Below are 14,539 nucleotides of genomic sequence, written 5' to 3'. Positions count from 1 at the left end.
GGTTGGCGGGCGGGGCAGGTACCCCGGGTGGAGCGCTGCATACCTTCCCACGCCTCCGCCACCACATCAGGGCGGAGTGCAGGCGCGTGTTTGTGGGGTGTGTACCAGCGAGTGTGTATCCTGTCCTGGCTGTGCGGGGGAGACGCGAGGGGAAGGAAAGCCCTTCCCGGGCGTTTGTGACCACAGTCCCCATCCTGATCATAGCTCCGTCCTCCAGGTGGTGCGGGGGGGGTTTTAGCTCCAGGTGGTGGGGTTTCTGCGAATCCCGCCCGCAAGTTCTTCTCCGGCCGCTGGTCTGGGGGCCCCGGGGGCAGTCTCAGGCTCAGAGCTGTCCCCCGAACTGGCTGGTCCGTTGGCAGCCCCTCCTCACCCCGTGGCCCGCAGCGACGGGGACGTGGGGAGCGGGCTGTGCCCCGAGGTCTGGGCCGTCCGAGCGCGCGGGTCAGCCAGGCCGGCGGAGTCGATCTGATCCGCTGAGCCCTGTGTCTCATGCCCAACTTGTGTGTGCGTGTGTGTGTGTGTGTGTGTGTGTGTGTGTGCGCGCGCTTGTGTGTGTGTGTGCTTGGTTTTATCAGGGGCGAGGCTGCCTATTTGTTAGCAGAGGTGAGGAAGGGGGGTGTGCAAAGAGAGAAAAAGAGCGGCTCCAGAGAGAGGGGCGTGACCCGCAGCGCCCCGTCCCGCGCGGACCAGGTGCAACGCTGGCTGAGCGCTTTGGCCCAGGCTGGATGCACATCTCTCCCCGTCTGTGGCCAGAGACGGCTTGCGGGGAAGCGGGGCGAGGCTGGTAGGGCTCCGGCTTCTCGCAGACCTGCATCCCGCATCTGCCGGACGCGAGCGAGTGCGCAAGGGGAAAACAGTAATGGGCTAAAGGACTCCGGCTCCCACACTCATCCACCAAAGTCACTTGGTCGCAGAAGCCACTTGTCTGGATAGGGCACCGTTTTTGAAGGAAAAAAAACAAAACACCACACCACTTCAGCAAAGTGACAGGTGTTAGAGCTTTTTGAAATGTAAAGGCAGATAAAAGAAAGCTCTTTCCATGTGGAGAAGCTCAGCTATTCCATTTCAGTAGACACTTTGGGGAGCTATGGTTTTGCAAGATGCTTTAGGGAAAATTCAAGGAAAATATTGTCCAAATAGATTTCCAGAGTACAGTCTTGAGCATCTGGTGTTTTAGAGGATTTGGGGTAATACACACTTTTATTAGGGAGTCAGACCACTTCTTTCCCAGAGTTCCGTATTTTGGAGTTTCATAGCGTCATAGGCTCACAGACACCTGCTAGTGCTACAAAGGTTATTTTTTTGCCAACAACAACAATCACAGTTAACCGGCTTTGGGAAGGAACTGCGCTTGAAGCTGAGGGGTCTTCCTCCGTGTAAAATCTGATAGTGAATTCAATTACAAGTTCCTTTTAAGCAAAATGTGGAGGCCCATGGTATAGGGCAGTGGTCGGCAAACTCATTAGTCAACAGAGCCAAATATCAACAGTACAACGACTGGAATTTCTTTTGAGAGCCGAAAACCGACTTCTGCGCATGGGCCTCGAAGTTGCAATCGCACTGTACGTGCACGCCCGTATTTTGTATTTTGTGGAAGAGCCACACTCAAGGGGCCAAAGAGCCGCATGTGGCTCGCGAGCCGCAGTTTGCCGACCACTGGTATAGGGAAAATACAGAGGATGGGGAAGGAAAACATGTGTGTTTAGTGCCCTTGAGAGCACTTTTGGGCAGGGTGCTCAAACTTCCTAGGCCTCAAGTGTTTTAGGTAAAATTAGGGGCTGGACTAGATTGTCTCACACCACTCAGCTCCTCACATGTTATGGTTCTGATCCGCCTGTTGGGGATGGACAAATCTGGGAGGAGGAAGGAACAAAGGCACCATTGATGGTATAATCAAGAAACTTCAATATTGATCACATTATCCCTTTGTAAGTCAAATCCATGTGATATCTAGAATGGAGTGCTTTCATCATGTATTTCATAAAGTGAGTCCTGATAAATTTGGGCTCAGTCGGTAGAAGGGTGAATCCACAGCATTCCCTCAGGGGAAGAATTGAAGGATTGAACATTACTCTTATTAGAACTGGCCATTACATTTCTGACTAACTTATGGGTTAAAAATACGACATCAATGTGAACTAAATATATTGATGCCCTGGGCCAAATTTGGTCCTTGTTGTTTTGTTATATAAATATAATGCTTTTTTGGAAAAGTGGGCTTTGGCTCTTTGAAAGGGTATAAAATATATCCTTAACAATATAAGGCCAAAGTATCTGAAGCATTAGTTTCCTCACTGACTTGCGAAAGGACACACACAGCAAGTAAGGCAAGACCTGAACCCAAATCTGTCTGATTCAGGTACTCACTTTATAGCACTGTGAGCAATTTGAGAGATAAAATAGAAATACAGCCAATATGCAAGTGGGAATCTAAAGAGCTGACTGCCAAAAATGGTCATATTTATTTGCATAATTTCACTTTCCTTTTCTTGATATTTTTACTAAGTATGTTGAGGGACCAGCAGAAGAGAAATAACTCAAGCAGCTGGTCTGCTTAAACTCCACCTTCCTGTATTAGTCTCCATGATGCTGCCATGTACTCGGGAGCTTGACACCCAGAGCCTCACAACTGAAGGTGATGTGAATTGGAATCATAAATTCTCTCTCTCTCTCTCTCTCTCTCTCTCTCTCTCTCTCTCTCTTTCTCTCTCAGTTATTCTTTGTTTAGGCTCATGGTTCTCGATGTGTGGTCCCTGGGCCTGCATCAGCATCACCTGGAAGCTTGTTACAAATGTACATCCTCAGGTCTCCTCCCAGACCTAGGGAATGAAAGAGTCTGGGGGTGGGACCCAGCAATCTGGGTTTTAGCAAATCTTCCAGATGATTCTGATGCCAGTTCAAGTTTGAGACAGTTCAAGTTTGAGAACTGTTGTTTTAGAGTAAAATATTGCTTTCAAGAAGTTTCCTATGCATTTGAGAAGAAGAGGGGAGATGAGAGAGAGAGAGATTTATAAATTACTAGGAGCCCGTTGCACGAAGTTTCGTGCAATAGACTTTTCCTTCACCTGGCTGCCGGCACCAGTTATCCGCCAGCAGCAGTTTTCCTCTGGCCATCAGAGCGCCTCCCGCCAGCACGATCGGCTACCCCGAGAGGAACTCCGATCGGGCGGGTGGCCAGAGGAAAACTGCTGCTGGCGGAAAACTGGTGCCAGCAGCCACGCAATCGGCCACCCCGAGTTCCGCCACCAGCGTCTTCCGCAGCGCCGGCCTAAGCAGCGCCGGCCGTTTAAGCCGGCTGGAGGAGCGGGACTCGCGAGTCCCCGCCCCCCACTCCTACCGCCAGCCAATCGGCCACCCTGAGTCCCGCCCCCGTGCCTCCAGCCGGCCCAATCGTGGGCGTAGCTGAGTGATGGTAATTAGCATATTACCATTTTATTAGGTATGATTTTTAAGGAGATGTACATGGTTTCATTTTTTTAAAAATTTCAACTTTTAAAAATGCATCTGCTTTGCTGCCTAAGCCCCATTGTTTCAAGGAAAGGACTGGCCAACAGCTGCAGCCAGCTCCAGCTGGCTTTAGACTTTCTAAGGTTGGGGTGAAGCAGGGCAACCAGAAAGTGCAGTGTGAGGAAGGGAAGGAGAGGAGTCAATAATGATGCTTTCTTTTCCTGCAGGAGCCGGGGTCAGACAGTTCCTTCTTTCTAGTCAGTTTGGAAAAAGGCGAAGTCTATTCTCCTTAAAGATACTTTCTGCTGCAACAAATTGGAAAAATGGAAAGAAAGTTAGGGGGAATAAAATTATGCAGGGATAACTATTGTCCTGACTTCTTCCTACTTGATATGGGTGGAGAGAAGAGAACACAATCACTGGGGTGAATAGACAAAGATAGCAAATTGCTATACTTAACCCTTTGCACTCGCTTGTTTTTTCTCGATTCCTGCTACCGATGCTAACCGTGTAGATCACACTCGACATCCGAGTGCAAAAGGTTAAACTTGGAGACCAGAGTCTTTTCAATTCATTGAAATCATTTCATTTTAAAAAAAACAGTATTCAGACTTCGATTTGCTATGGAAAACAAACAAAAAATATAATCTCCCCCAGAAATTAGGTTATGCTGCAGCCTCTGCCAGTAGCCTCATTACTTATGAGCTGTGGAAATATCAAAAACTTGGAATAACACTCGTTACATTGATGTAAACAGAATATGCCAGATGGCTTACTACTGATCTTATACAACCAGCAAACTCTAATGATTTATCACCAAGCCTTGGATATGTGATTTAGCCTTTATGGGAATTAAATTTGTTGGATTGATCTCAAGTTCATATGCTTTCCTTTCCATTTTTAATTTATACCACTTTAGTTTTCAGAATTGCCAATCTTTATATATATTAAACATGAGCATGACAATTTTGAGTAAAAAAAATGAGAGAGAAAAACATGTAACTATCGAATTTAAAATTCTCTAAGTTTAAATGAATATAAAGGAAAATATGAAAATAGACATCCAGATCTTACAAAATATTTCCTCTAAACCTTAAAAGCCAAATTTGATTTTTCTTCTACACATCACAGATGATTTAAACATAGTACACCAGGCTCCAGACAGCAATCTAGGAAATGAATGCATAAAATATGATGTTATCAATAGAAATTGTTGACCTAAAAAGAAAATGACATTCTTGTTCATAGCTGCAAATTTATCTTATAGGGTTGGATGGGGACATAGTAGCACTGTGTTAGAGGAAGAACAGAAAATGGCATTTGACTGTGGCAGTCTGTTCCATAAACACAGAATGAATGGTGAAAAGCATTCTGCCTTGTAAACTATTTTTAATGTAGACTAGTCTCAGTATGAATTGTTTAAAAATACATATAAATATGTATTATCTGGATACTGCCTTTCTCAAAATTCCCTGTCATCAAGCCAGGTTTAAAACACTAGTTGGTTTTGTATTTGAGAAACTAGAATAAAAGTGGTTAAGTTTTTTGAGTCCCGAGAGAAATAGTATCTTTTGCTTCCCCAGAGGGAAGCTGCAGGAGCAGAAACAGTAGCTGCCCTGCAGCTATACTCAAGGGTACAGTGATGGACAATGATCAGGCATCTTATTTGATGGAATGTAGCCATTAAAATTATTAGGAGTTATAACTGGCTATTTTTTTTGGAACGAAGTAAGACTTGACTGCAAATAAATTTTGCCTTACCTGAATTTATTTTTACTATAGAAACTCAGCTTTAAACAGTGATATACATAAACCCCTTTATCAGAAATGGGGACAGAAACACTAATATTTCACCAAAAATTCTTCTTTGCAGAAGTCAAGAGTGGAGCAGTTATTGTGCAAGAGAATTCCTAATAAAGCACATGTCAGTATATGCTATTAACGTTTAAGCAGCGGAAGATATAATTCACAGACCACACAGTTCACCCATTTAAAGTTTCAAGAGCTTAATAGTTTCCAGTAGTTGTTTTTGGTCTATTCATAGATAAGTGCAACTATTGCTGCAGTCAATTTTGGAACATTTTTATCACCACAAAGAGAAACCCTTTACCTATCACCTCGCTATTCCTCCTTCCCCACTCCGCCCTAAGTGGTTACTAATCTACTTTCTGTCTCTGCAGATTTGCTTATTCTGGACATTTCATAGAAATGGAATCATATCTATGTGGCCTTTCACTTAGCATGTTGCAGCAGGTATAAGTACTTGATTGTTCTTAGGGCTGAATAATATTCCATTGTGTGAAGTTTGTTTATTCATCCATTGATGGACATTTCTATCTTTTGGCTATTGTGAACAGTGCTGCTACAAATATTTATGTACCAGAATTGTTTGAACACCCATTTTCTGTCCTTTTGGATATATACCTAGCAGTGGTATTGCTGGGTCATATGATAACACTATGTTTAACTTACCGAGGGACTGCCAAGCTGTTTCTACAATGGCTGTACATCTCCACCAGCAATGTGTGAGAGTTCCGGTTTCTTCACATCTTCACCAACACTGGTTAGTTCCAGTGTTCTGGTTATAGCCATCTTAATGGTTGGGAAGTGGTATCTTATCGTGGTTGTGTTTTGCACTTCCCTAATGATTAGTCCTGTTGAGTATCGTTCCATGTGCTTGTTGACCATTTGTATATCTTCTTTGGAAAAAGGTCTATTTGCATTCTTTGCCCAATTTTGAATTGGGTTGTTGTCTTTTTTGTTTTGTTTTAAGTGTTCTTTATGTATTCTGGATACTAGACTCGTATCAGATATATGATTTTGCTACTTATTTTGAAGTTGCAAATGACGATACTGGTTGAAACACAATACTGTTATGTATTGCTCTCTGTATCATAGGTATGCACCTTCTCATGATACAAGAAATTCATGTTATACGTTAGTCACTTTCAAAGTGCTAAGGAGAGTGTTATGGGTAGATAGTAAAACCTAAGTAAGTTCCTAACAATTGATTGTAAACAAGAACCTCTTCAAAAGAACCTTGGGGTTCTTTTTTACAGTTATGGATTACTTCAAATACTAAACACTTGGGCTGTCTGAGTTTTGCTCTAACGTAATTCATGGATAGCTAGCATTTATCTATTTTACAGCTGTCACAAGGATTCCTGTGACTTGGATGTGGAATATAAGTGTAGCAAATTTTGAACAACAGACTGTGGTGCGATGGATGGGAGTATTTGTCTCTGTACTTGCTCACTAGAATGGGGCTGATGAGCTCAGCAGGGGAAAACATTTGGGTCCATTATGTTCCTTGTTCAATGTAAGACAAGGCTACCAAGGAAATCTTGAGTGTTCGCATAAAATTGCAATTCATACAGAATGTATTTCTTTTTATTCACATTGTGGTTTAATATACAGGACACATATATAGAAAAATATTTCCTATCTATGTTTCTCTTTAATAAAATAACATGAGTTTTAGGAAAAATGTTTTCCAAAAGTGTTAGAGCTTTCAGGAGGTGTTAAAAAAATATATTATCAAAATAGGAAGCTTTAAAATAAGTCCTGCCAGTTCTATGCTGCCTGGTAGAGCTTCAATTTGAATAATTTGTAACACTCTCATATTAAAAAATTACACGGAGCCACATAGCTACTTAGTGTTCAGGGTATGCTATACCGCGTGGGCTGTCTCTGGTTTTATATGTTATCAATAATTTCCCAAAGGTAGCCACGAGGTGATTTTTCTTGCCTCACTGCCTACCTTTGCTTCTGCTATTGCTTCTGCATTGATGGTTTAGGAAGCTAAAATTCCCATGCTGATCTCTGAACTCCGGTAGTACTTACTTCATGATCACTTCTGAAGTTTGGCCATCCTACCTTGTCCTGTGATGATTTGTGGGCAAGCTCCTTGAGAGGAGGAAGCTTCTAGGGTGCTTTCCTTCTCTCCTCTGACACCTCTCCTGGGTGCTCGGCAAGGGGTCCCTTGATTAAACAGTCTTCGCTAAGCAGACTGTTCTCTGCCAGGGCTCCTTACCCTGCTTTGTTTGGTCCCTATTTTAAGTAAAAAACTTGAATGTGGGGAGGGGTGCTAGGCACGACTCAGGCTCAGTTGATGTCTACAATCCAACTCTTCCAGGCTGTTGAAAAAGCATTAAGACCACCATGACATATAGTTTTATAAACATTGCCTTCTGTGCATGGGGATCATGGTCCACCTCTTACATGGTCCACCTGTAGGGAGTTCAAGGTGCATGTGTAGGGCTCTCCCTGTAATTAAGAATACTTGAGGTCAATCTAGAGATATGGCCGCATACAACTAGAATGCAAAAATATTGGTTTCTTGTCATTTTCTTGAATCCTGGACCAGTTGTTTGGGAGTTTGCAGAATAGCAGTTTATTTCTCTCTCTAGGTCAGTATCTTCCTTAAGTAGCGATTAGTGTTAAATTAGCTAGTACACTTCCAGCATTAATTCGAGTCTTTTAAGGAGATGGGACCATAAGATGATGTGGTTTTTGAAATAGTGATTGAATGGATTTTAATCTAGAACTGCAAAATGATAGGCTATATAATTAGGGCTCAGTGCACAAACCCATTCATCCCATTTTGATGAAAGATATTGAAATAACCTTAAGCCATGGCTTTAAGTGATTCTTACTCCATTCATTGATGGATGATTTAAATAACCATTTACATTTAACCATACTGCATTTCTGGGAACACGATTGATTTTTTTCAAGTTCAGTGAACATGACTTTCACAATCTTAATGAAAATAAAAATGAAAGTATTCTGAAACATATAGATTCCTTTGTTAAAAATCATTCAGCAAATATTCATTGAAGGCCTTCTGTGGGCTAGAAGCATCAGACATTTGAATATATTTCAGAGCAGAGATCTTGGTGTGAACCATTGTGTTATTAGCTGGGAGTATTTGGGCAAGTTTCTTGATTTCTCTGAACCTCAGGTGCTTTGATCTATACCAGCAATTTTCAACCTTTTTCATCTCATGGCACACATAAACTAATTTCTAAAATTCTGCGGCATGCCAAAAAATATATTTTTTGCCTACCTAACAAAAATAGGTATATTTTTGATTCATTCACACTGGATGGCTATTAGTGTATTGGCTGTTGTCATTTTTGTATTTGCCAGTCTAAGGGAAAAGAGGTCAGTGCCCCTGACTAAATAGTTATGTATTTTGTGGCACGCTGATTGAAAATCTCTGGTTTATACAAAGGGATTAATAATTGCTGTTTATAGGATACCTCTCTGACCCAAGGCCCAGCATTTGAATTCAACAAATGTCAGTTTTCTCATCTTTTTCTTTTCTTCTCTTAGACTCTCTCTTCTCCTGGCACACAACACATGTGCACAGGCACACACATATACATGTGCACACACATACATTCACATTCATGCAAACGCATATTTCCTCAGGGCTTGGCCTCTGGTGAAAAGGACCACTGTAACCAAGAAATATGAAATTACTAAACTAGTATTTTTGTGGCTTATCTGGTCACTCTCACGCTCACATTGGCAAGGGCTCTTCAACAGCTGGCACACTCCATCATTTGCCCCAATGATTACACACACACAAACCTTCCTGCTTCTTATCCTCTCTCTGCTCCCTGGAAATAGTCCTGAAAGAACACACTCTTTACCCAGCCTGCTTCCCTCTGTTTTGAATTATCCACACTTTTCCCCTGCATTCACAAAATAAAAATAGTTGTGCCAAGGGAGTGTGGTGCAGCTTACTCCCTGGGAACACCAGCTGTGCTAGGGCCGGGATAGTGGTCCAAAAGTCACACCTTTTCAAACAATCATATTGCCAGGCTACACTGTGACTGCTGCAAGAACGCCTCCTGCTTATGATGGAATTACCACGTCCAGTATACAGCCACTTTCTTCTCTCTGCTTCCATTGGAAGTCAGGGCAACAGCGGTGAACCCCAGTCGCAGATCCTGTGTTTGTCAAGAGGCTGGTGAGCTTGCTTGTTTTCCGTTTTCTGCTTCTTCATGTTGCCTTGCCCTGCCCAGTCCCTGATGGGTGTTGGGGCAAGGGAGAGCCACAAGGCCATTACGGTCCATTCATTGTAGCTGGTCACCCAATTCCTTGAGAAGTTGAAAGCCAATGTGACTTTACATTGTTTAATAGAGAGTTAAATTTTGTCAAGGAAAACGGTGACTTTGCAATTTCAGCACAGAACTATCTGCCTTGACATGAAGCTGTTTGGCATGAATGCCTTCCCACTGGATACGCAGAACTGCCAGGCAAAGCCATGTGGGCTGAAGGAAGGGGCACTGGACCTGGGTCTGGGATTGGTCCCCAGAGAGTCTAGTGGTCAATGCTGTTAAAAGTCACACACGCCTCCTAGGCTTAAGTTTCTTCACCCCTAAAATGAAGTTTGATTAGTGCATGATTCTCAATTGTTTTTCTTTCCTAGGAACTCCCTCAGCAGAAATATTTCCATATGGTCTTAATGGTCCATACTGGAGTATGTCCCAGTACCAGGGAAGGGAGAATGGGGTGGTTTAGGGGTTCTTTAAAGAAGTTCTCTAGGTGATTTTTATATGCAGCCCCAGGGGATGGTGCCACTTTTCTCTTTAGAATCACTGAATTAGATGCTATCCAAGGTTCCATCTACTCTTAAAATCACGTGGTAAGAGATAAGAAACCATTTAACTGTAGCAATGGAAAATATAAGGCTATTTCCTTAGGAGCCAAGTGGTTATTGAAAAGACTAGAGGCCTGATGCACAAAATTCGTGCAAGGGGCTAGGCCCCTGCTCGACACAGTGGCTGCCTCTGCCGCGGCTTCATCTGGAAGGACGTCCGGTCTAATTAGCATATTATGCTTTTATTATTATAGATTGTAAGAGTCAAATGACTAAGGCAAACTGAATATGCAAAAGCATTGTAGGTCAATATATATATATATATTTAATAACCTTTGTTGATTTCAGAGAGGAAGGAAGAGTGAGATAGAAACATCCATGATGAGAGAGAATCATGGATCGGCTGCCTCCTGCAAGTCCCCCACTGGGGATTGAACCCACAACCCGGGCACGGGCCCTTGACCGGAATCGAACCTGGGACCTTTCAGTTCGCAGGCCGACGCTCTATCCACTGAGCCAAACCAGCTAGGGCTGTAGGTCAGTATTTTCAAAGTTAATCAGAGTTGTTTTTCCCCAGCATCAATAAGGGGAGAACATTGCCCCAGAAACTGTGGGAAACAGAATGTCCTTAGGAAGGCAAAGAGAGGAGGCAGAGTAAGACTTGATTTCCCAGGATTCAGAGTCTACCAATGTGACGGGAAGAAAGAAGGAAAACAAGTAGGGACAAGTAGCTTGTGTTGTTCATAGAGGATTCTCACAGCCTTGGCCCAGCTGCCTGATACTTACTGCTCATCTCATCCCATGGTGGACAGCTCCAATGCTGACTGAGTTCTTTACCCTTTGGCCAGCTAATTCCTTGTAGCTTCCAGCTACTTCCTCGTAGCTTCCAGCTACTTCTGCTAATTCTTCTTCTGGGAACTGCATAGAATAGTCTATTGGATTTCCTCTAATTGAAGATACCAAGATGATTGTCATGGGTACCCGCTCCCCCCACCCCCCCCCCCACACACACATAGGAATTGTCCTGCCAAATAGGTCTATTTTTCAGTAGTTCTCATCTGAAGTCAGTTTCAGACACAGAAAGCACAAACAGCAAAGGAAAAAACAACACCATTCAAGCGAAACCTTCTGAACAATAACACCCCATAAACAAAGCAAAAACGGACCCAGATTGGGGACAAATGATTTCTCTAGGAAATGGGATTAATATGCAGATCTATAAACCAGCAACAACAAAAAAAGAGAATTCGTGACATAAATGGGCAAAGAATAGAAGCAGGCGATTCACAGAAGTGGAAACGCAAGTGGCCTATAAGCACATGAAAATATGAAATGATTTTAAAAAATATATATTTTATTGATTTTTTTACAGAGAGGAAGAGAGAGGGATAGAGAGTTAGAAACATCGATCAGCTGCCTCTTGCACACCCCCTACTGGGGATGTGCCCGCAACCAAGGTACATGCCCTTGACCGGAATCGAACCTGGGACCCTTGAGTCCGCAGGCCGACGCTCTATCCACTGAGCCAAACCGGTTTCGGCATGAAATGATTTTTATTCCCTTAAGCATCTATCACTGTCAACGTGGCCCTTCACTGGCCTAAAGAATGGAGAATTTGCTGGTTCCCTCTGTTGGAGAGCCTGCTTTGTGGAGAGGAGTCACTGTTAAAAAGGACTGTCTGTCTTCTCTTGAGGATGACTGCCACATCCACCCTTGCTGTAGTTATGACAGGAGAGTGACCCAGCCTTCAGGTCCATACAAAGTCCTGCTGACTTCTTGGGGCCACAGTGTGTTGGGCAGTCTGCCTACTGAGATGCCCTTCTGTACCCTCAACCACAGCCAGCAAGCCATGCCAACTGAACAGCACATAGCCCCCTGCCTTCTGCCTTGCCCCACTCTGTCTCTGAGACTTTGCTGAGTCTGTGAGAAGCGCAGGAAAGGAGGAACTGGCGAGGTGCTCAGATGTTAGCATCTTATCTTGCCTGGAAGTAGTTTCTCAAATTCCAGGAAAACATGGAACTGATTCATCTGGTTGGAGTTTTCTAGAAATGGCATTGCAGATTTCTTACGATTTCATTCTGCTGGAGTGTCAAAATTCACCCAATGATGTGCCAAAAAAATGTGTGTACAATCACATACAGATTTAGAGGAAGTTATTTTTACCACAGTGGGGAAGGACACAAAGTGATGACTGGCAGAGAGGCCGAGGCAGGGCTGGGGAAGGAGGTGAGGTGTCAGCGGCTGGCCCTTGGCACGCGTGCATCTCCATGCTGGCCAGACTGTCCTGGGGATTGTGGTGTGGTCCTCTCTTAGGAGGTCAGTGAGGAGTTCCTGCCCGGAGGAGCGGAATGTTGACATGACTGGGAGTGTGATGCCAGTTTAAGCAGTGTGGGGTTAACATTGGTTACTCCTGCAAAGGTGTCGTGTGCCCCAGAGCAGTTCTGTAGAAGCTGCTCTCTAGCTGAGATCTGGATAGCACACAGAGGTGAAAATGGAGGAAAGGGTTCTGGAAAACTCCATAAATATAAAACCCAATGGCCCAGTGTATTTTGCTTCAGCAGATGACAGGATAGAGGCCGCACTATTTTCTTTGCTCGTGTTTTTTCCAACTCCGAAGGTGGCTCTTGTTTGCTTGCCCAGCAGAGATCCAAGGCCTTACGGAGTCTGCAGTGTTTGTGGTTATGTTCTTCTGGTCCTGCTGCGAGATGAAGCGGTTCCCAGAAATTAAAGGGAGGGAGAAGGAAATATTTGTTAGCATCTGTAACCTCTATCTTTTTATTGCCCCTTTCACTGGGCAAAGGATATCTAGAGCTACCTTTTAGAGAGAATATTTTGAGTCTCATAGTTATATAGCTTGATGGTGAACTTGTCAAATGCCTTTGGACAATGCTTTATTCAAGTATTCTTGTGTTTGCTCTCCTGTTTCTCATGGGGGAGGGGGGCGCACGGGGAGTGAGGTCTGTAGGTTCTGTGTGCTTGTGTCTTCAAATGTACAAAGTTAAAATGGTGTCACTCTCCTTCTGACCTGCCTAGGCCAGAGTGCGGAGTCCTGTTGTTAGCTTGGTAGGGAAACATACTAGAACACTCTCTGGTTTCTGGGTGGGCTACTGTCTTTGTGCTGTGTTTCTTTTATGGCATAATGCATTGCTGTTTCAAAATATAGCCCCCTTTTGCCAGACTTTTCCCTGGCTATCTTGTGGAAATGATAGGCGACTTTTTGTTAATTTCAGAGTCAGTCTTGCCCACAGGGCTTACACTTCATTGAAGTTTCACATCAATGAGACTTAAAGGCTCAGAAACATATGCTTTCCCATTCCTTTCATATGCCTACCCTCCTTCATATGTGGCTTGGCAGTCATCCTCTCTGTCATCTCTTCCATCTATTCAGGTTCATTCCTTCAACAAATGTTCATCAAATCCAGTTATGTGCTGGATGCTGGAGATAGTGTGACTTAACCTATGAGCTTTTATTTGTCTGCGACTTATAACACTTTAGCTTTCAGCTTCTTTATACCAGCTGATCTCAAACTTTAATGTGCATTCAGATCACCAGGGGATTTGTTAAACTGTAGATTGTGGTGTGTAGGTCTGAGATGGGAGGGGCCTGAGATTCCGTATTTTCAATAAGCTCCCAGGTCTGACCAGTGCCCCAGTTGGAGGACCACACTTTGAGTAGCAAGGGTCTACACTGCAGCATTTCTGGGAAGCCATTAACTCTTGAAAACAGACAAATGAGTCAGTCTAGCTCATTGAAGATCTGTGCTATTAAACAGTTCCTAATTTTTTTTTAGTAGAATTTTCATTCACCAATTTGATTATTTGAATTTAAGAACATTTGATTTTTCTTAATCACATACTTGCCTGATTCAAGTTTAAAATGCCTGTTTTTATTACTTTCTACAGCCTACAGTATTGAAATGCAGGCTGTTTGGAAATTTGTGAACATACAAATTTTGATCGAATGTCAAGTTCATCAGTAAGCATAGGAAGTAAAACCACTGGTCTTGGGTGTGAAGTTTCTTCAAGTAGTTATTGCAGATCCTTGTACTGTTTTAAATTTTGATGTTGAGGCGTAGTATCAGAATTCACCGTCAAGTGTCCCTTGTTATCCAAATATTCTAGGTGAAGTTTTCTTATGGCCAGAGCAAATGATTGGATGTAAATAGAGTAAATAATAAAAATTACTTGGTGTAATGCTTGAAAAACACAACTTTAAGAAATAATGAAAACCATGAATACGTGCTCATTGTATAAAGCTTGGAAAATAGAGAAAAGCCGGCAGAAGAAAGTAAAAATTAATTCCTTCTCTCACAACTGCTTTGGTTTGGTTGCAAGCTTCCTGCCTCCACTTGGCAGTGTCACAAATGTGACTCCACATCCTTATGTATTTTCCTTATGTACATTGGTTTTCTTGGTGGTAGAGTATCATGTGAAAGGACAATAATTCCTTTTGAAAGCCTTTTAAAAATTTATATATTT

Source organism: Cnephaeus nilssonii (genome assembly GCF_951640355.1).
Source record: "Cnephaeus nilssonii genome assembly, chromosome: 9".
NCBI classification, from domain to species: Eukaryota; Metazoa; Chordata; class Mammalia; order Chiroptera; family Vespertilionidae; genus Cnephaeus; species Cnephaeus nilssonii.
Note: the sequence above shows the minus strand (reverse complement) of the source record.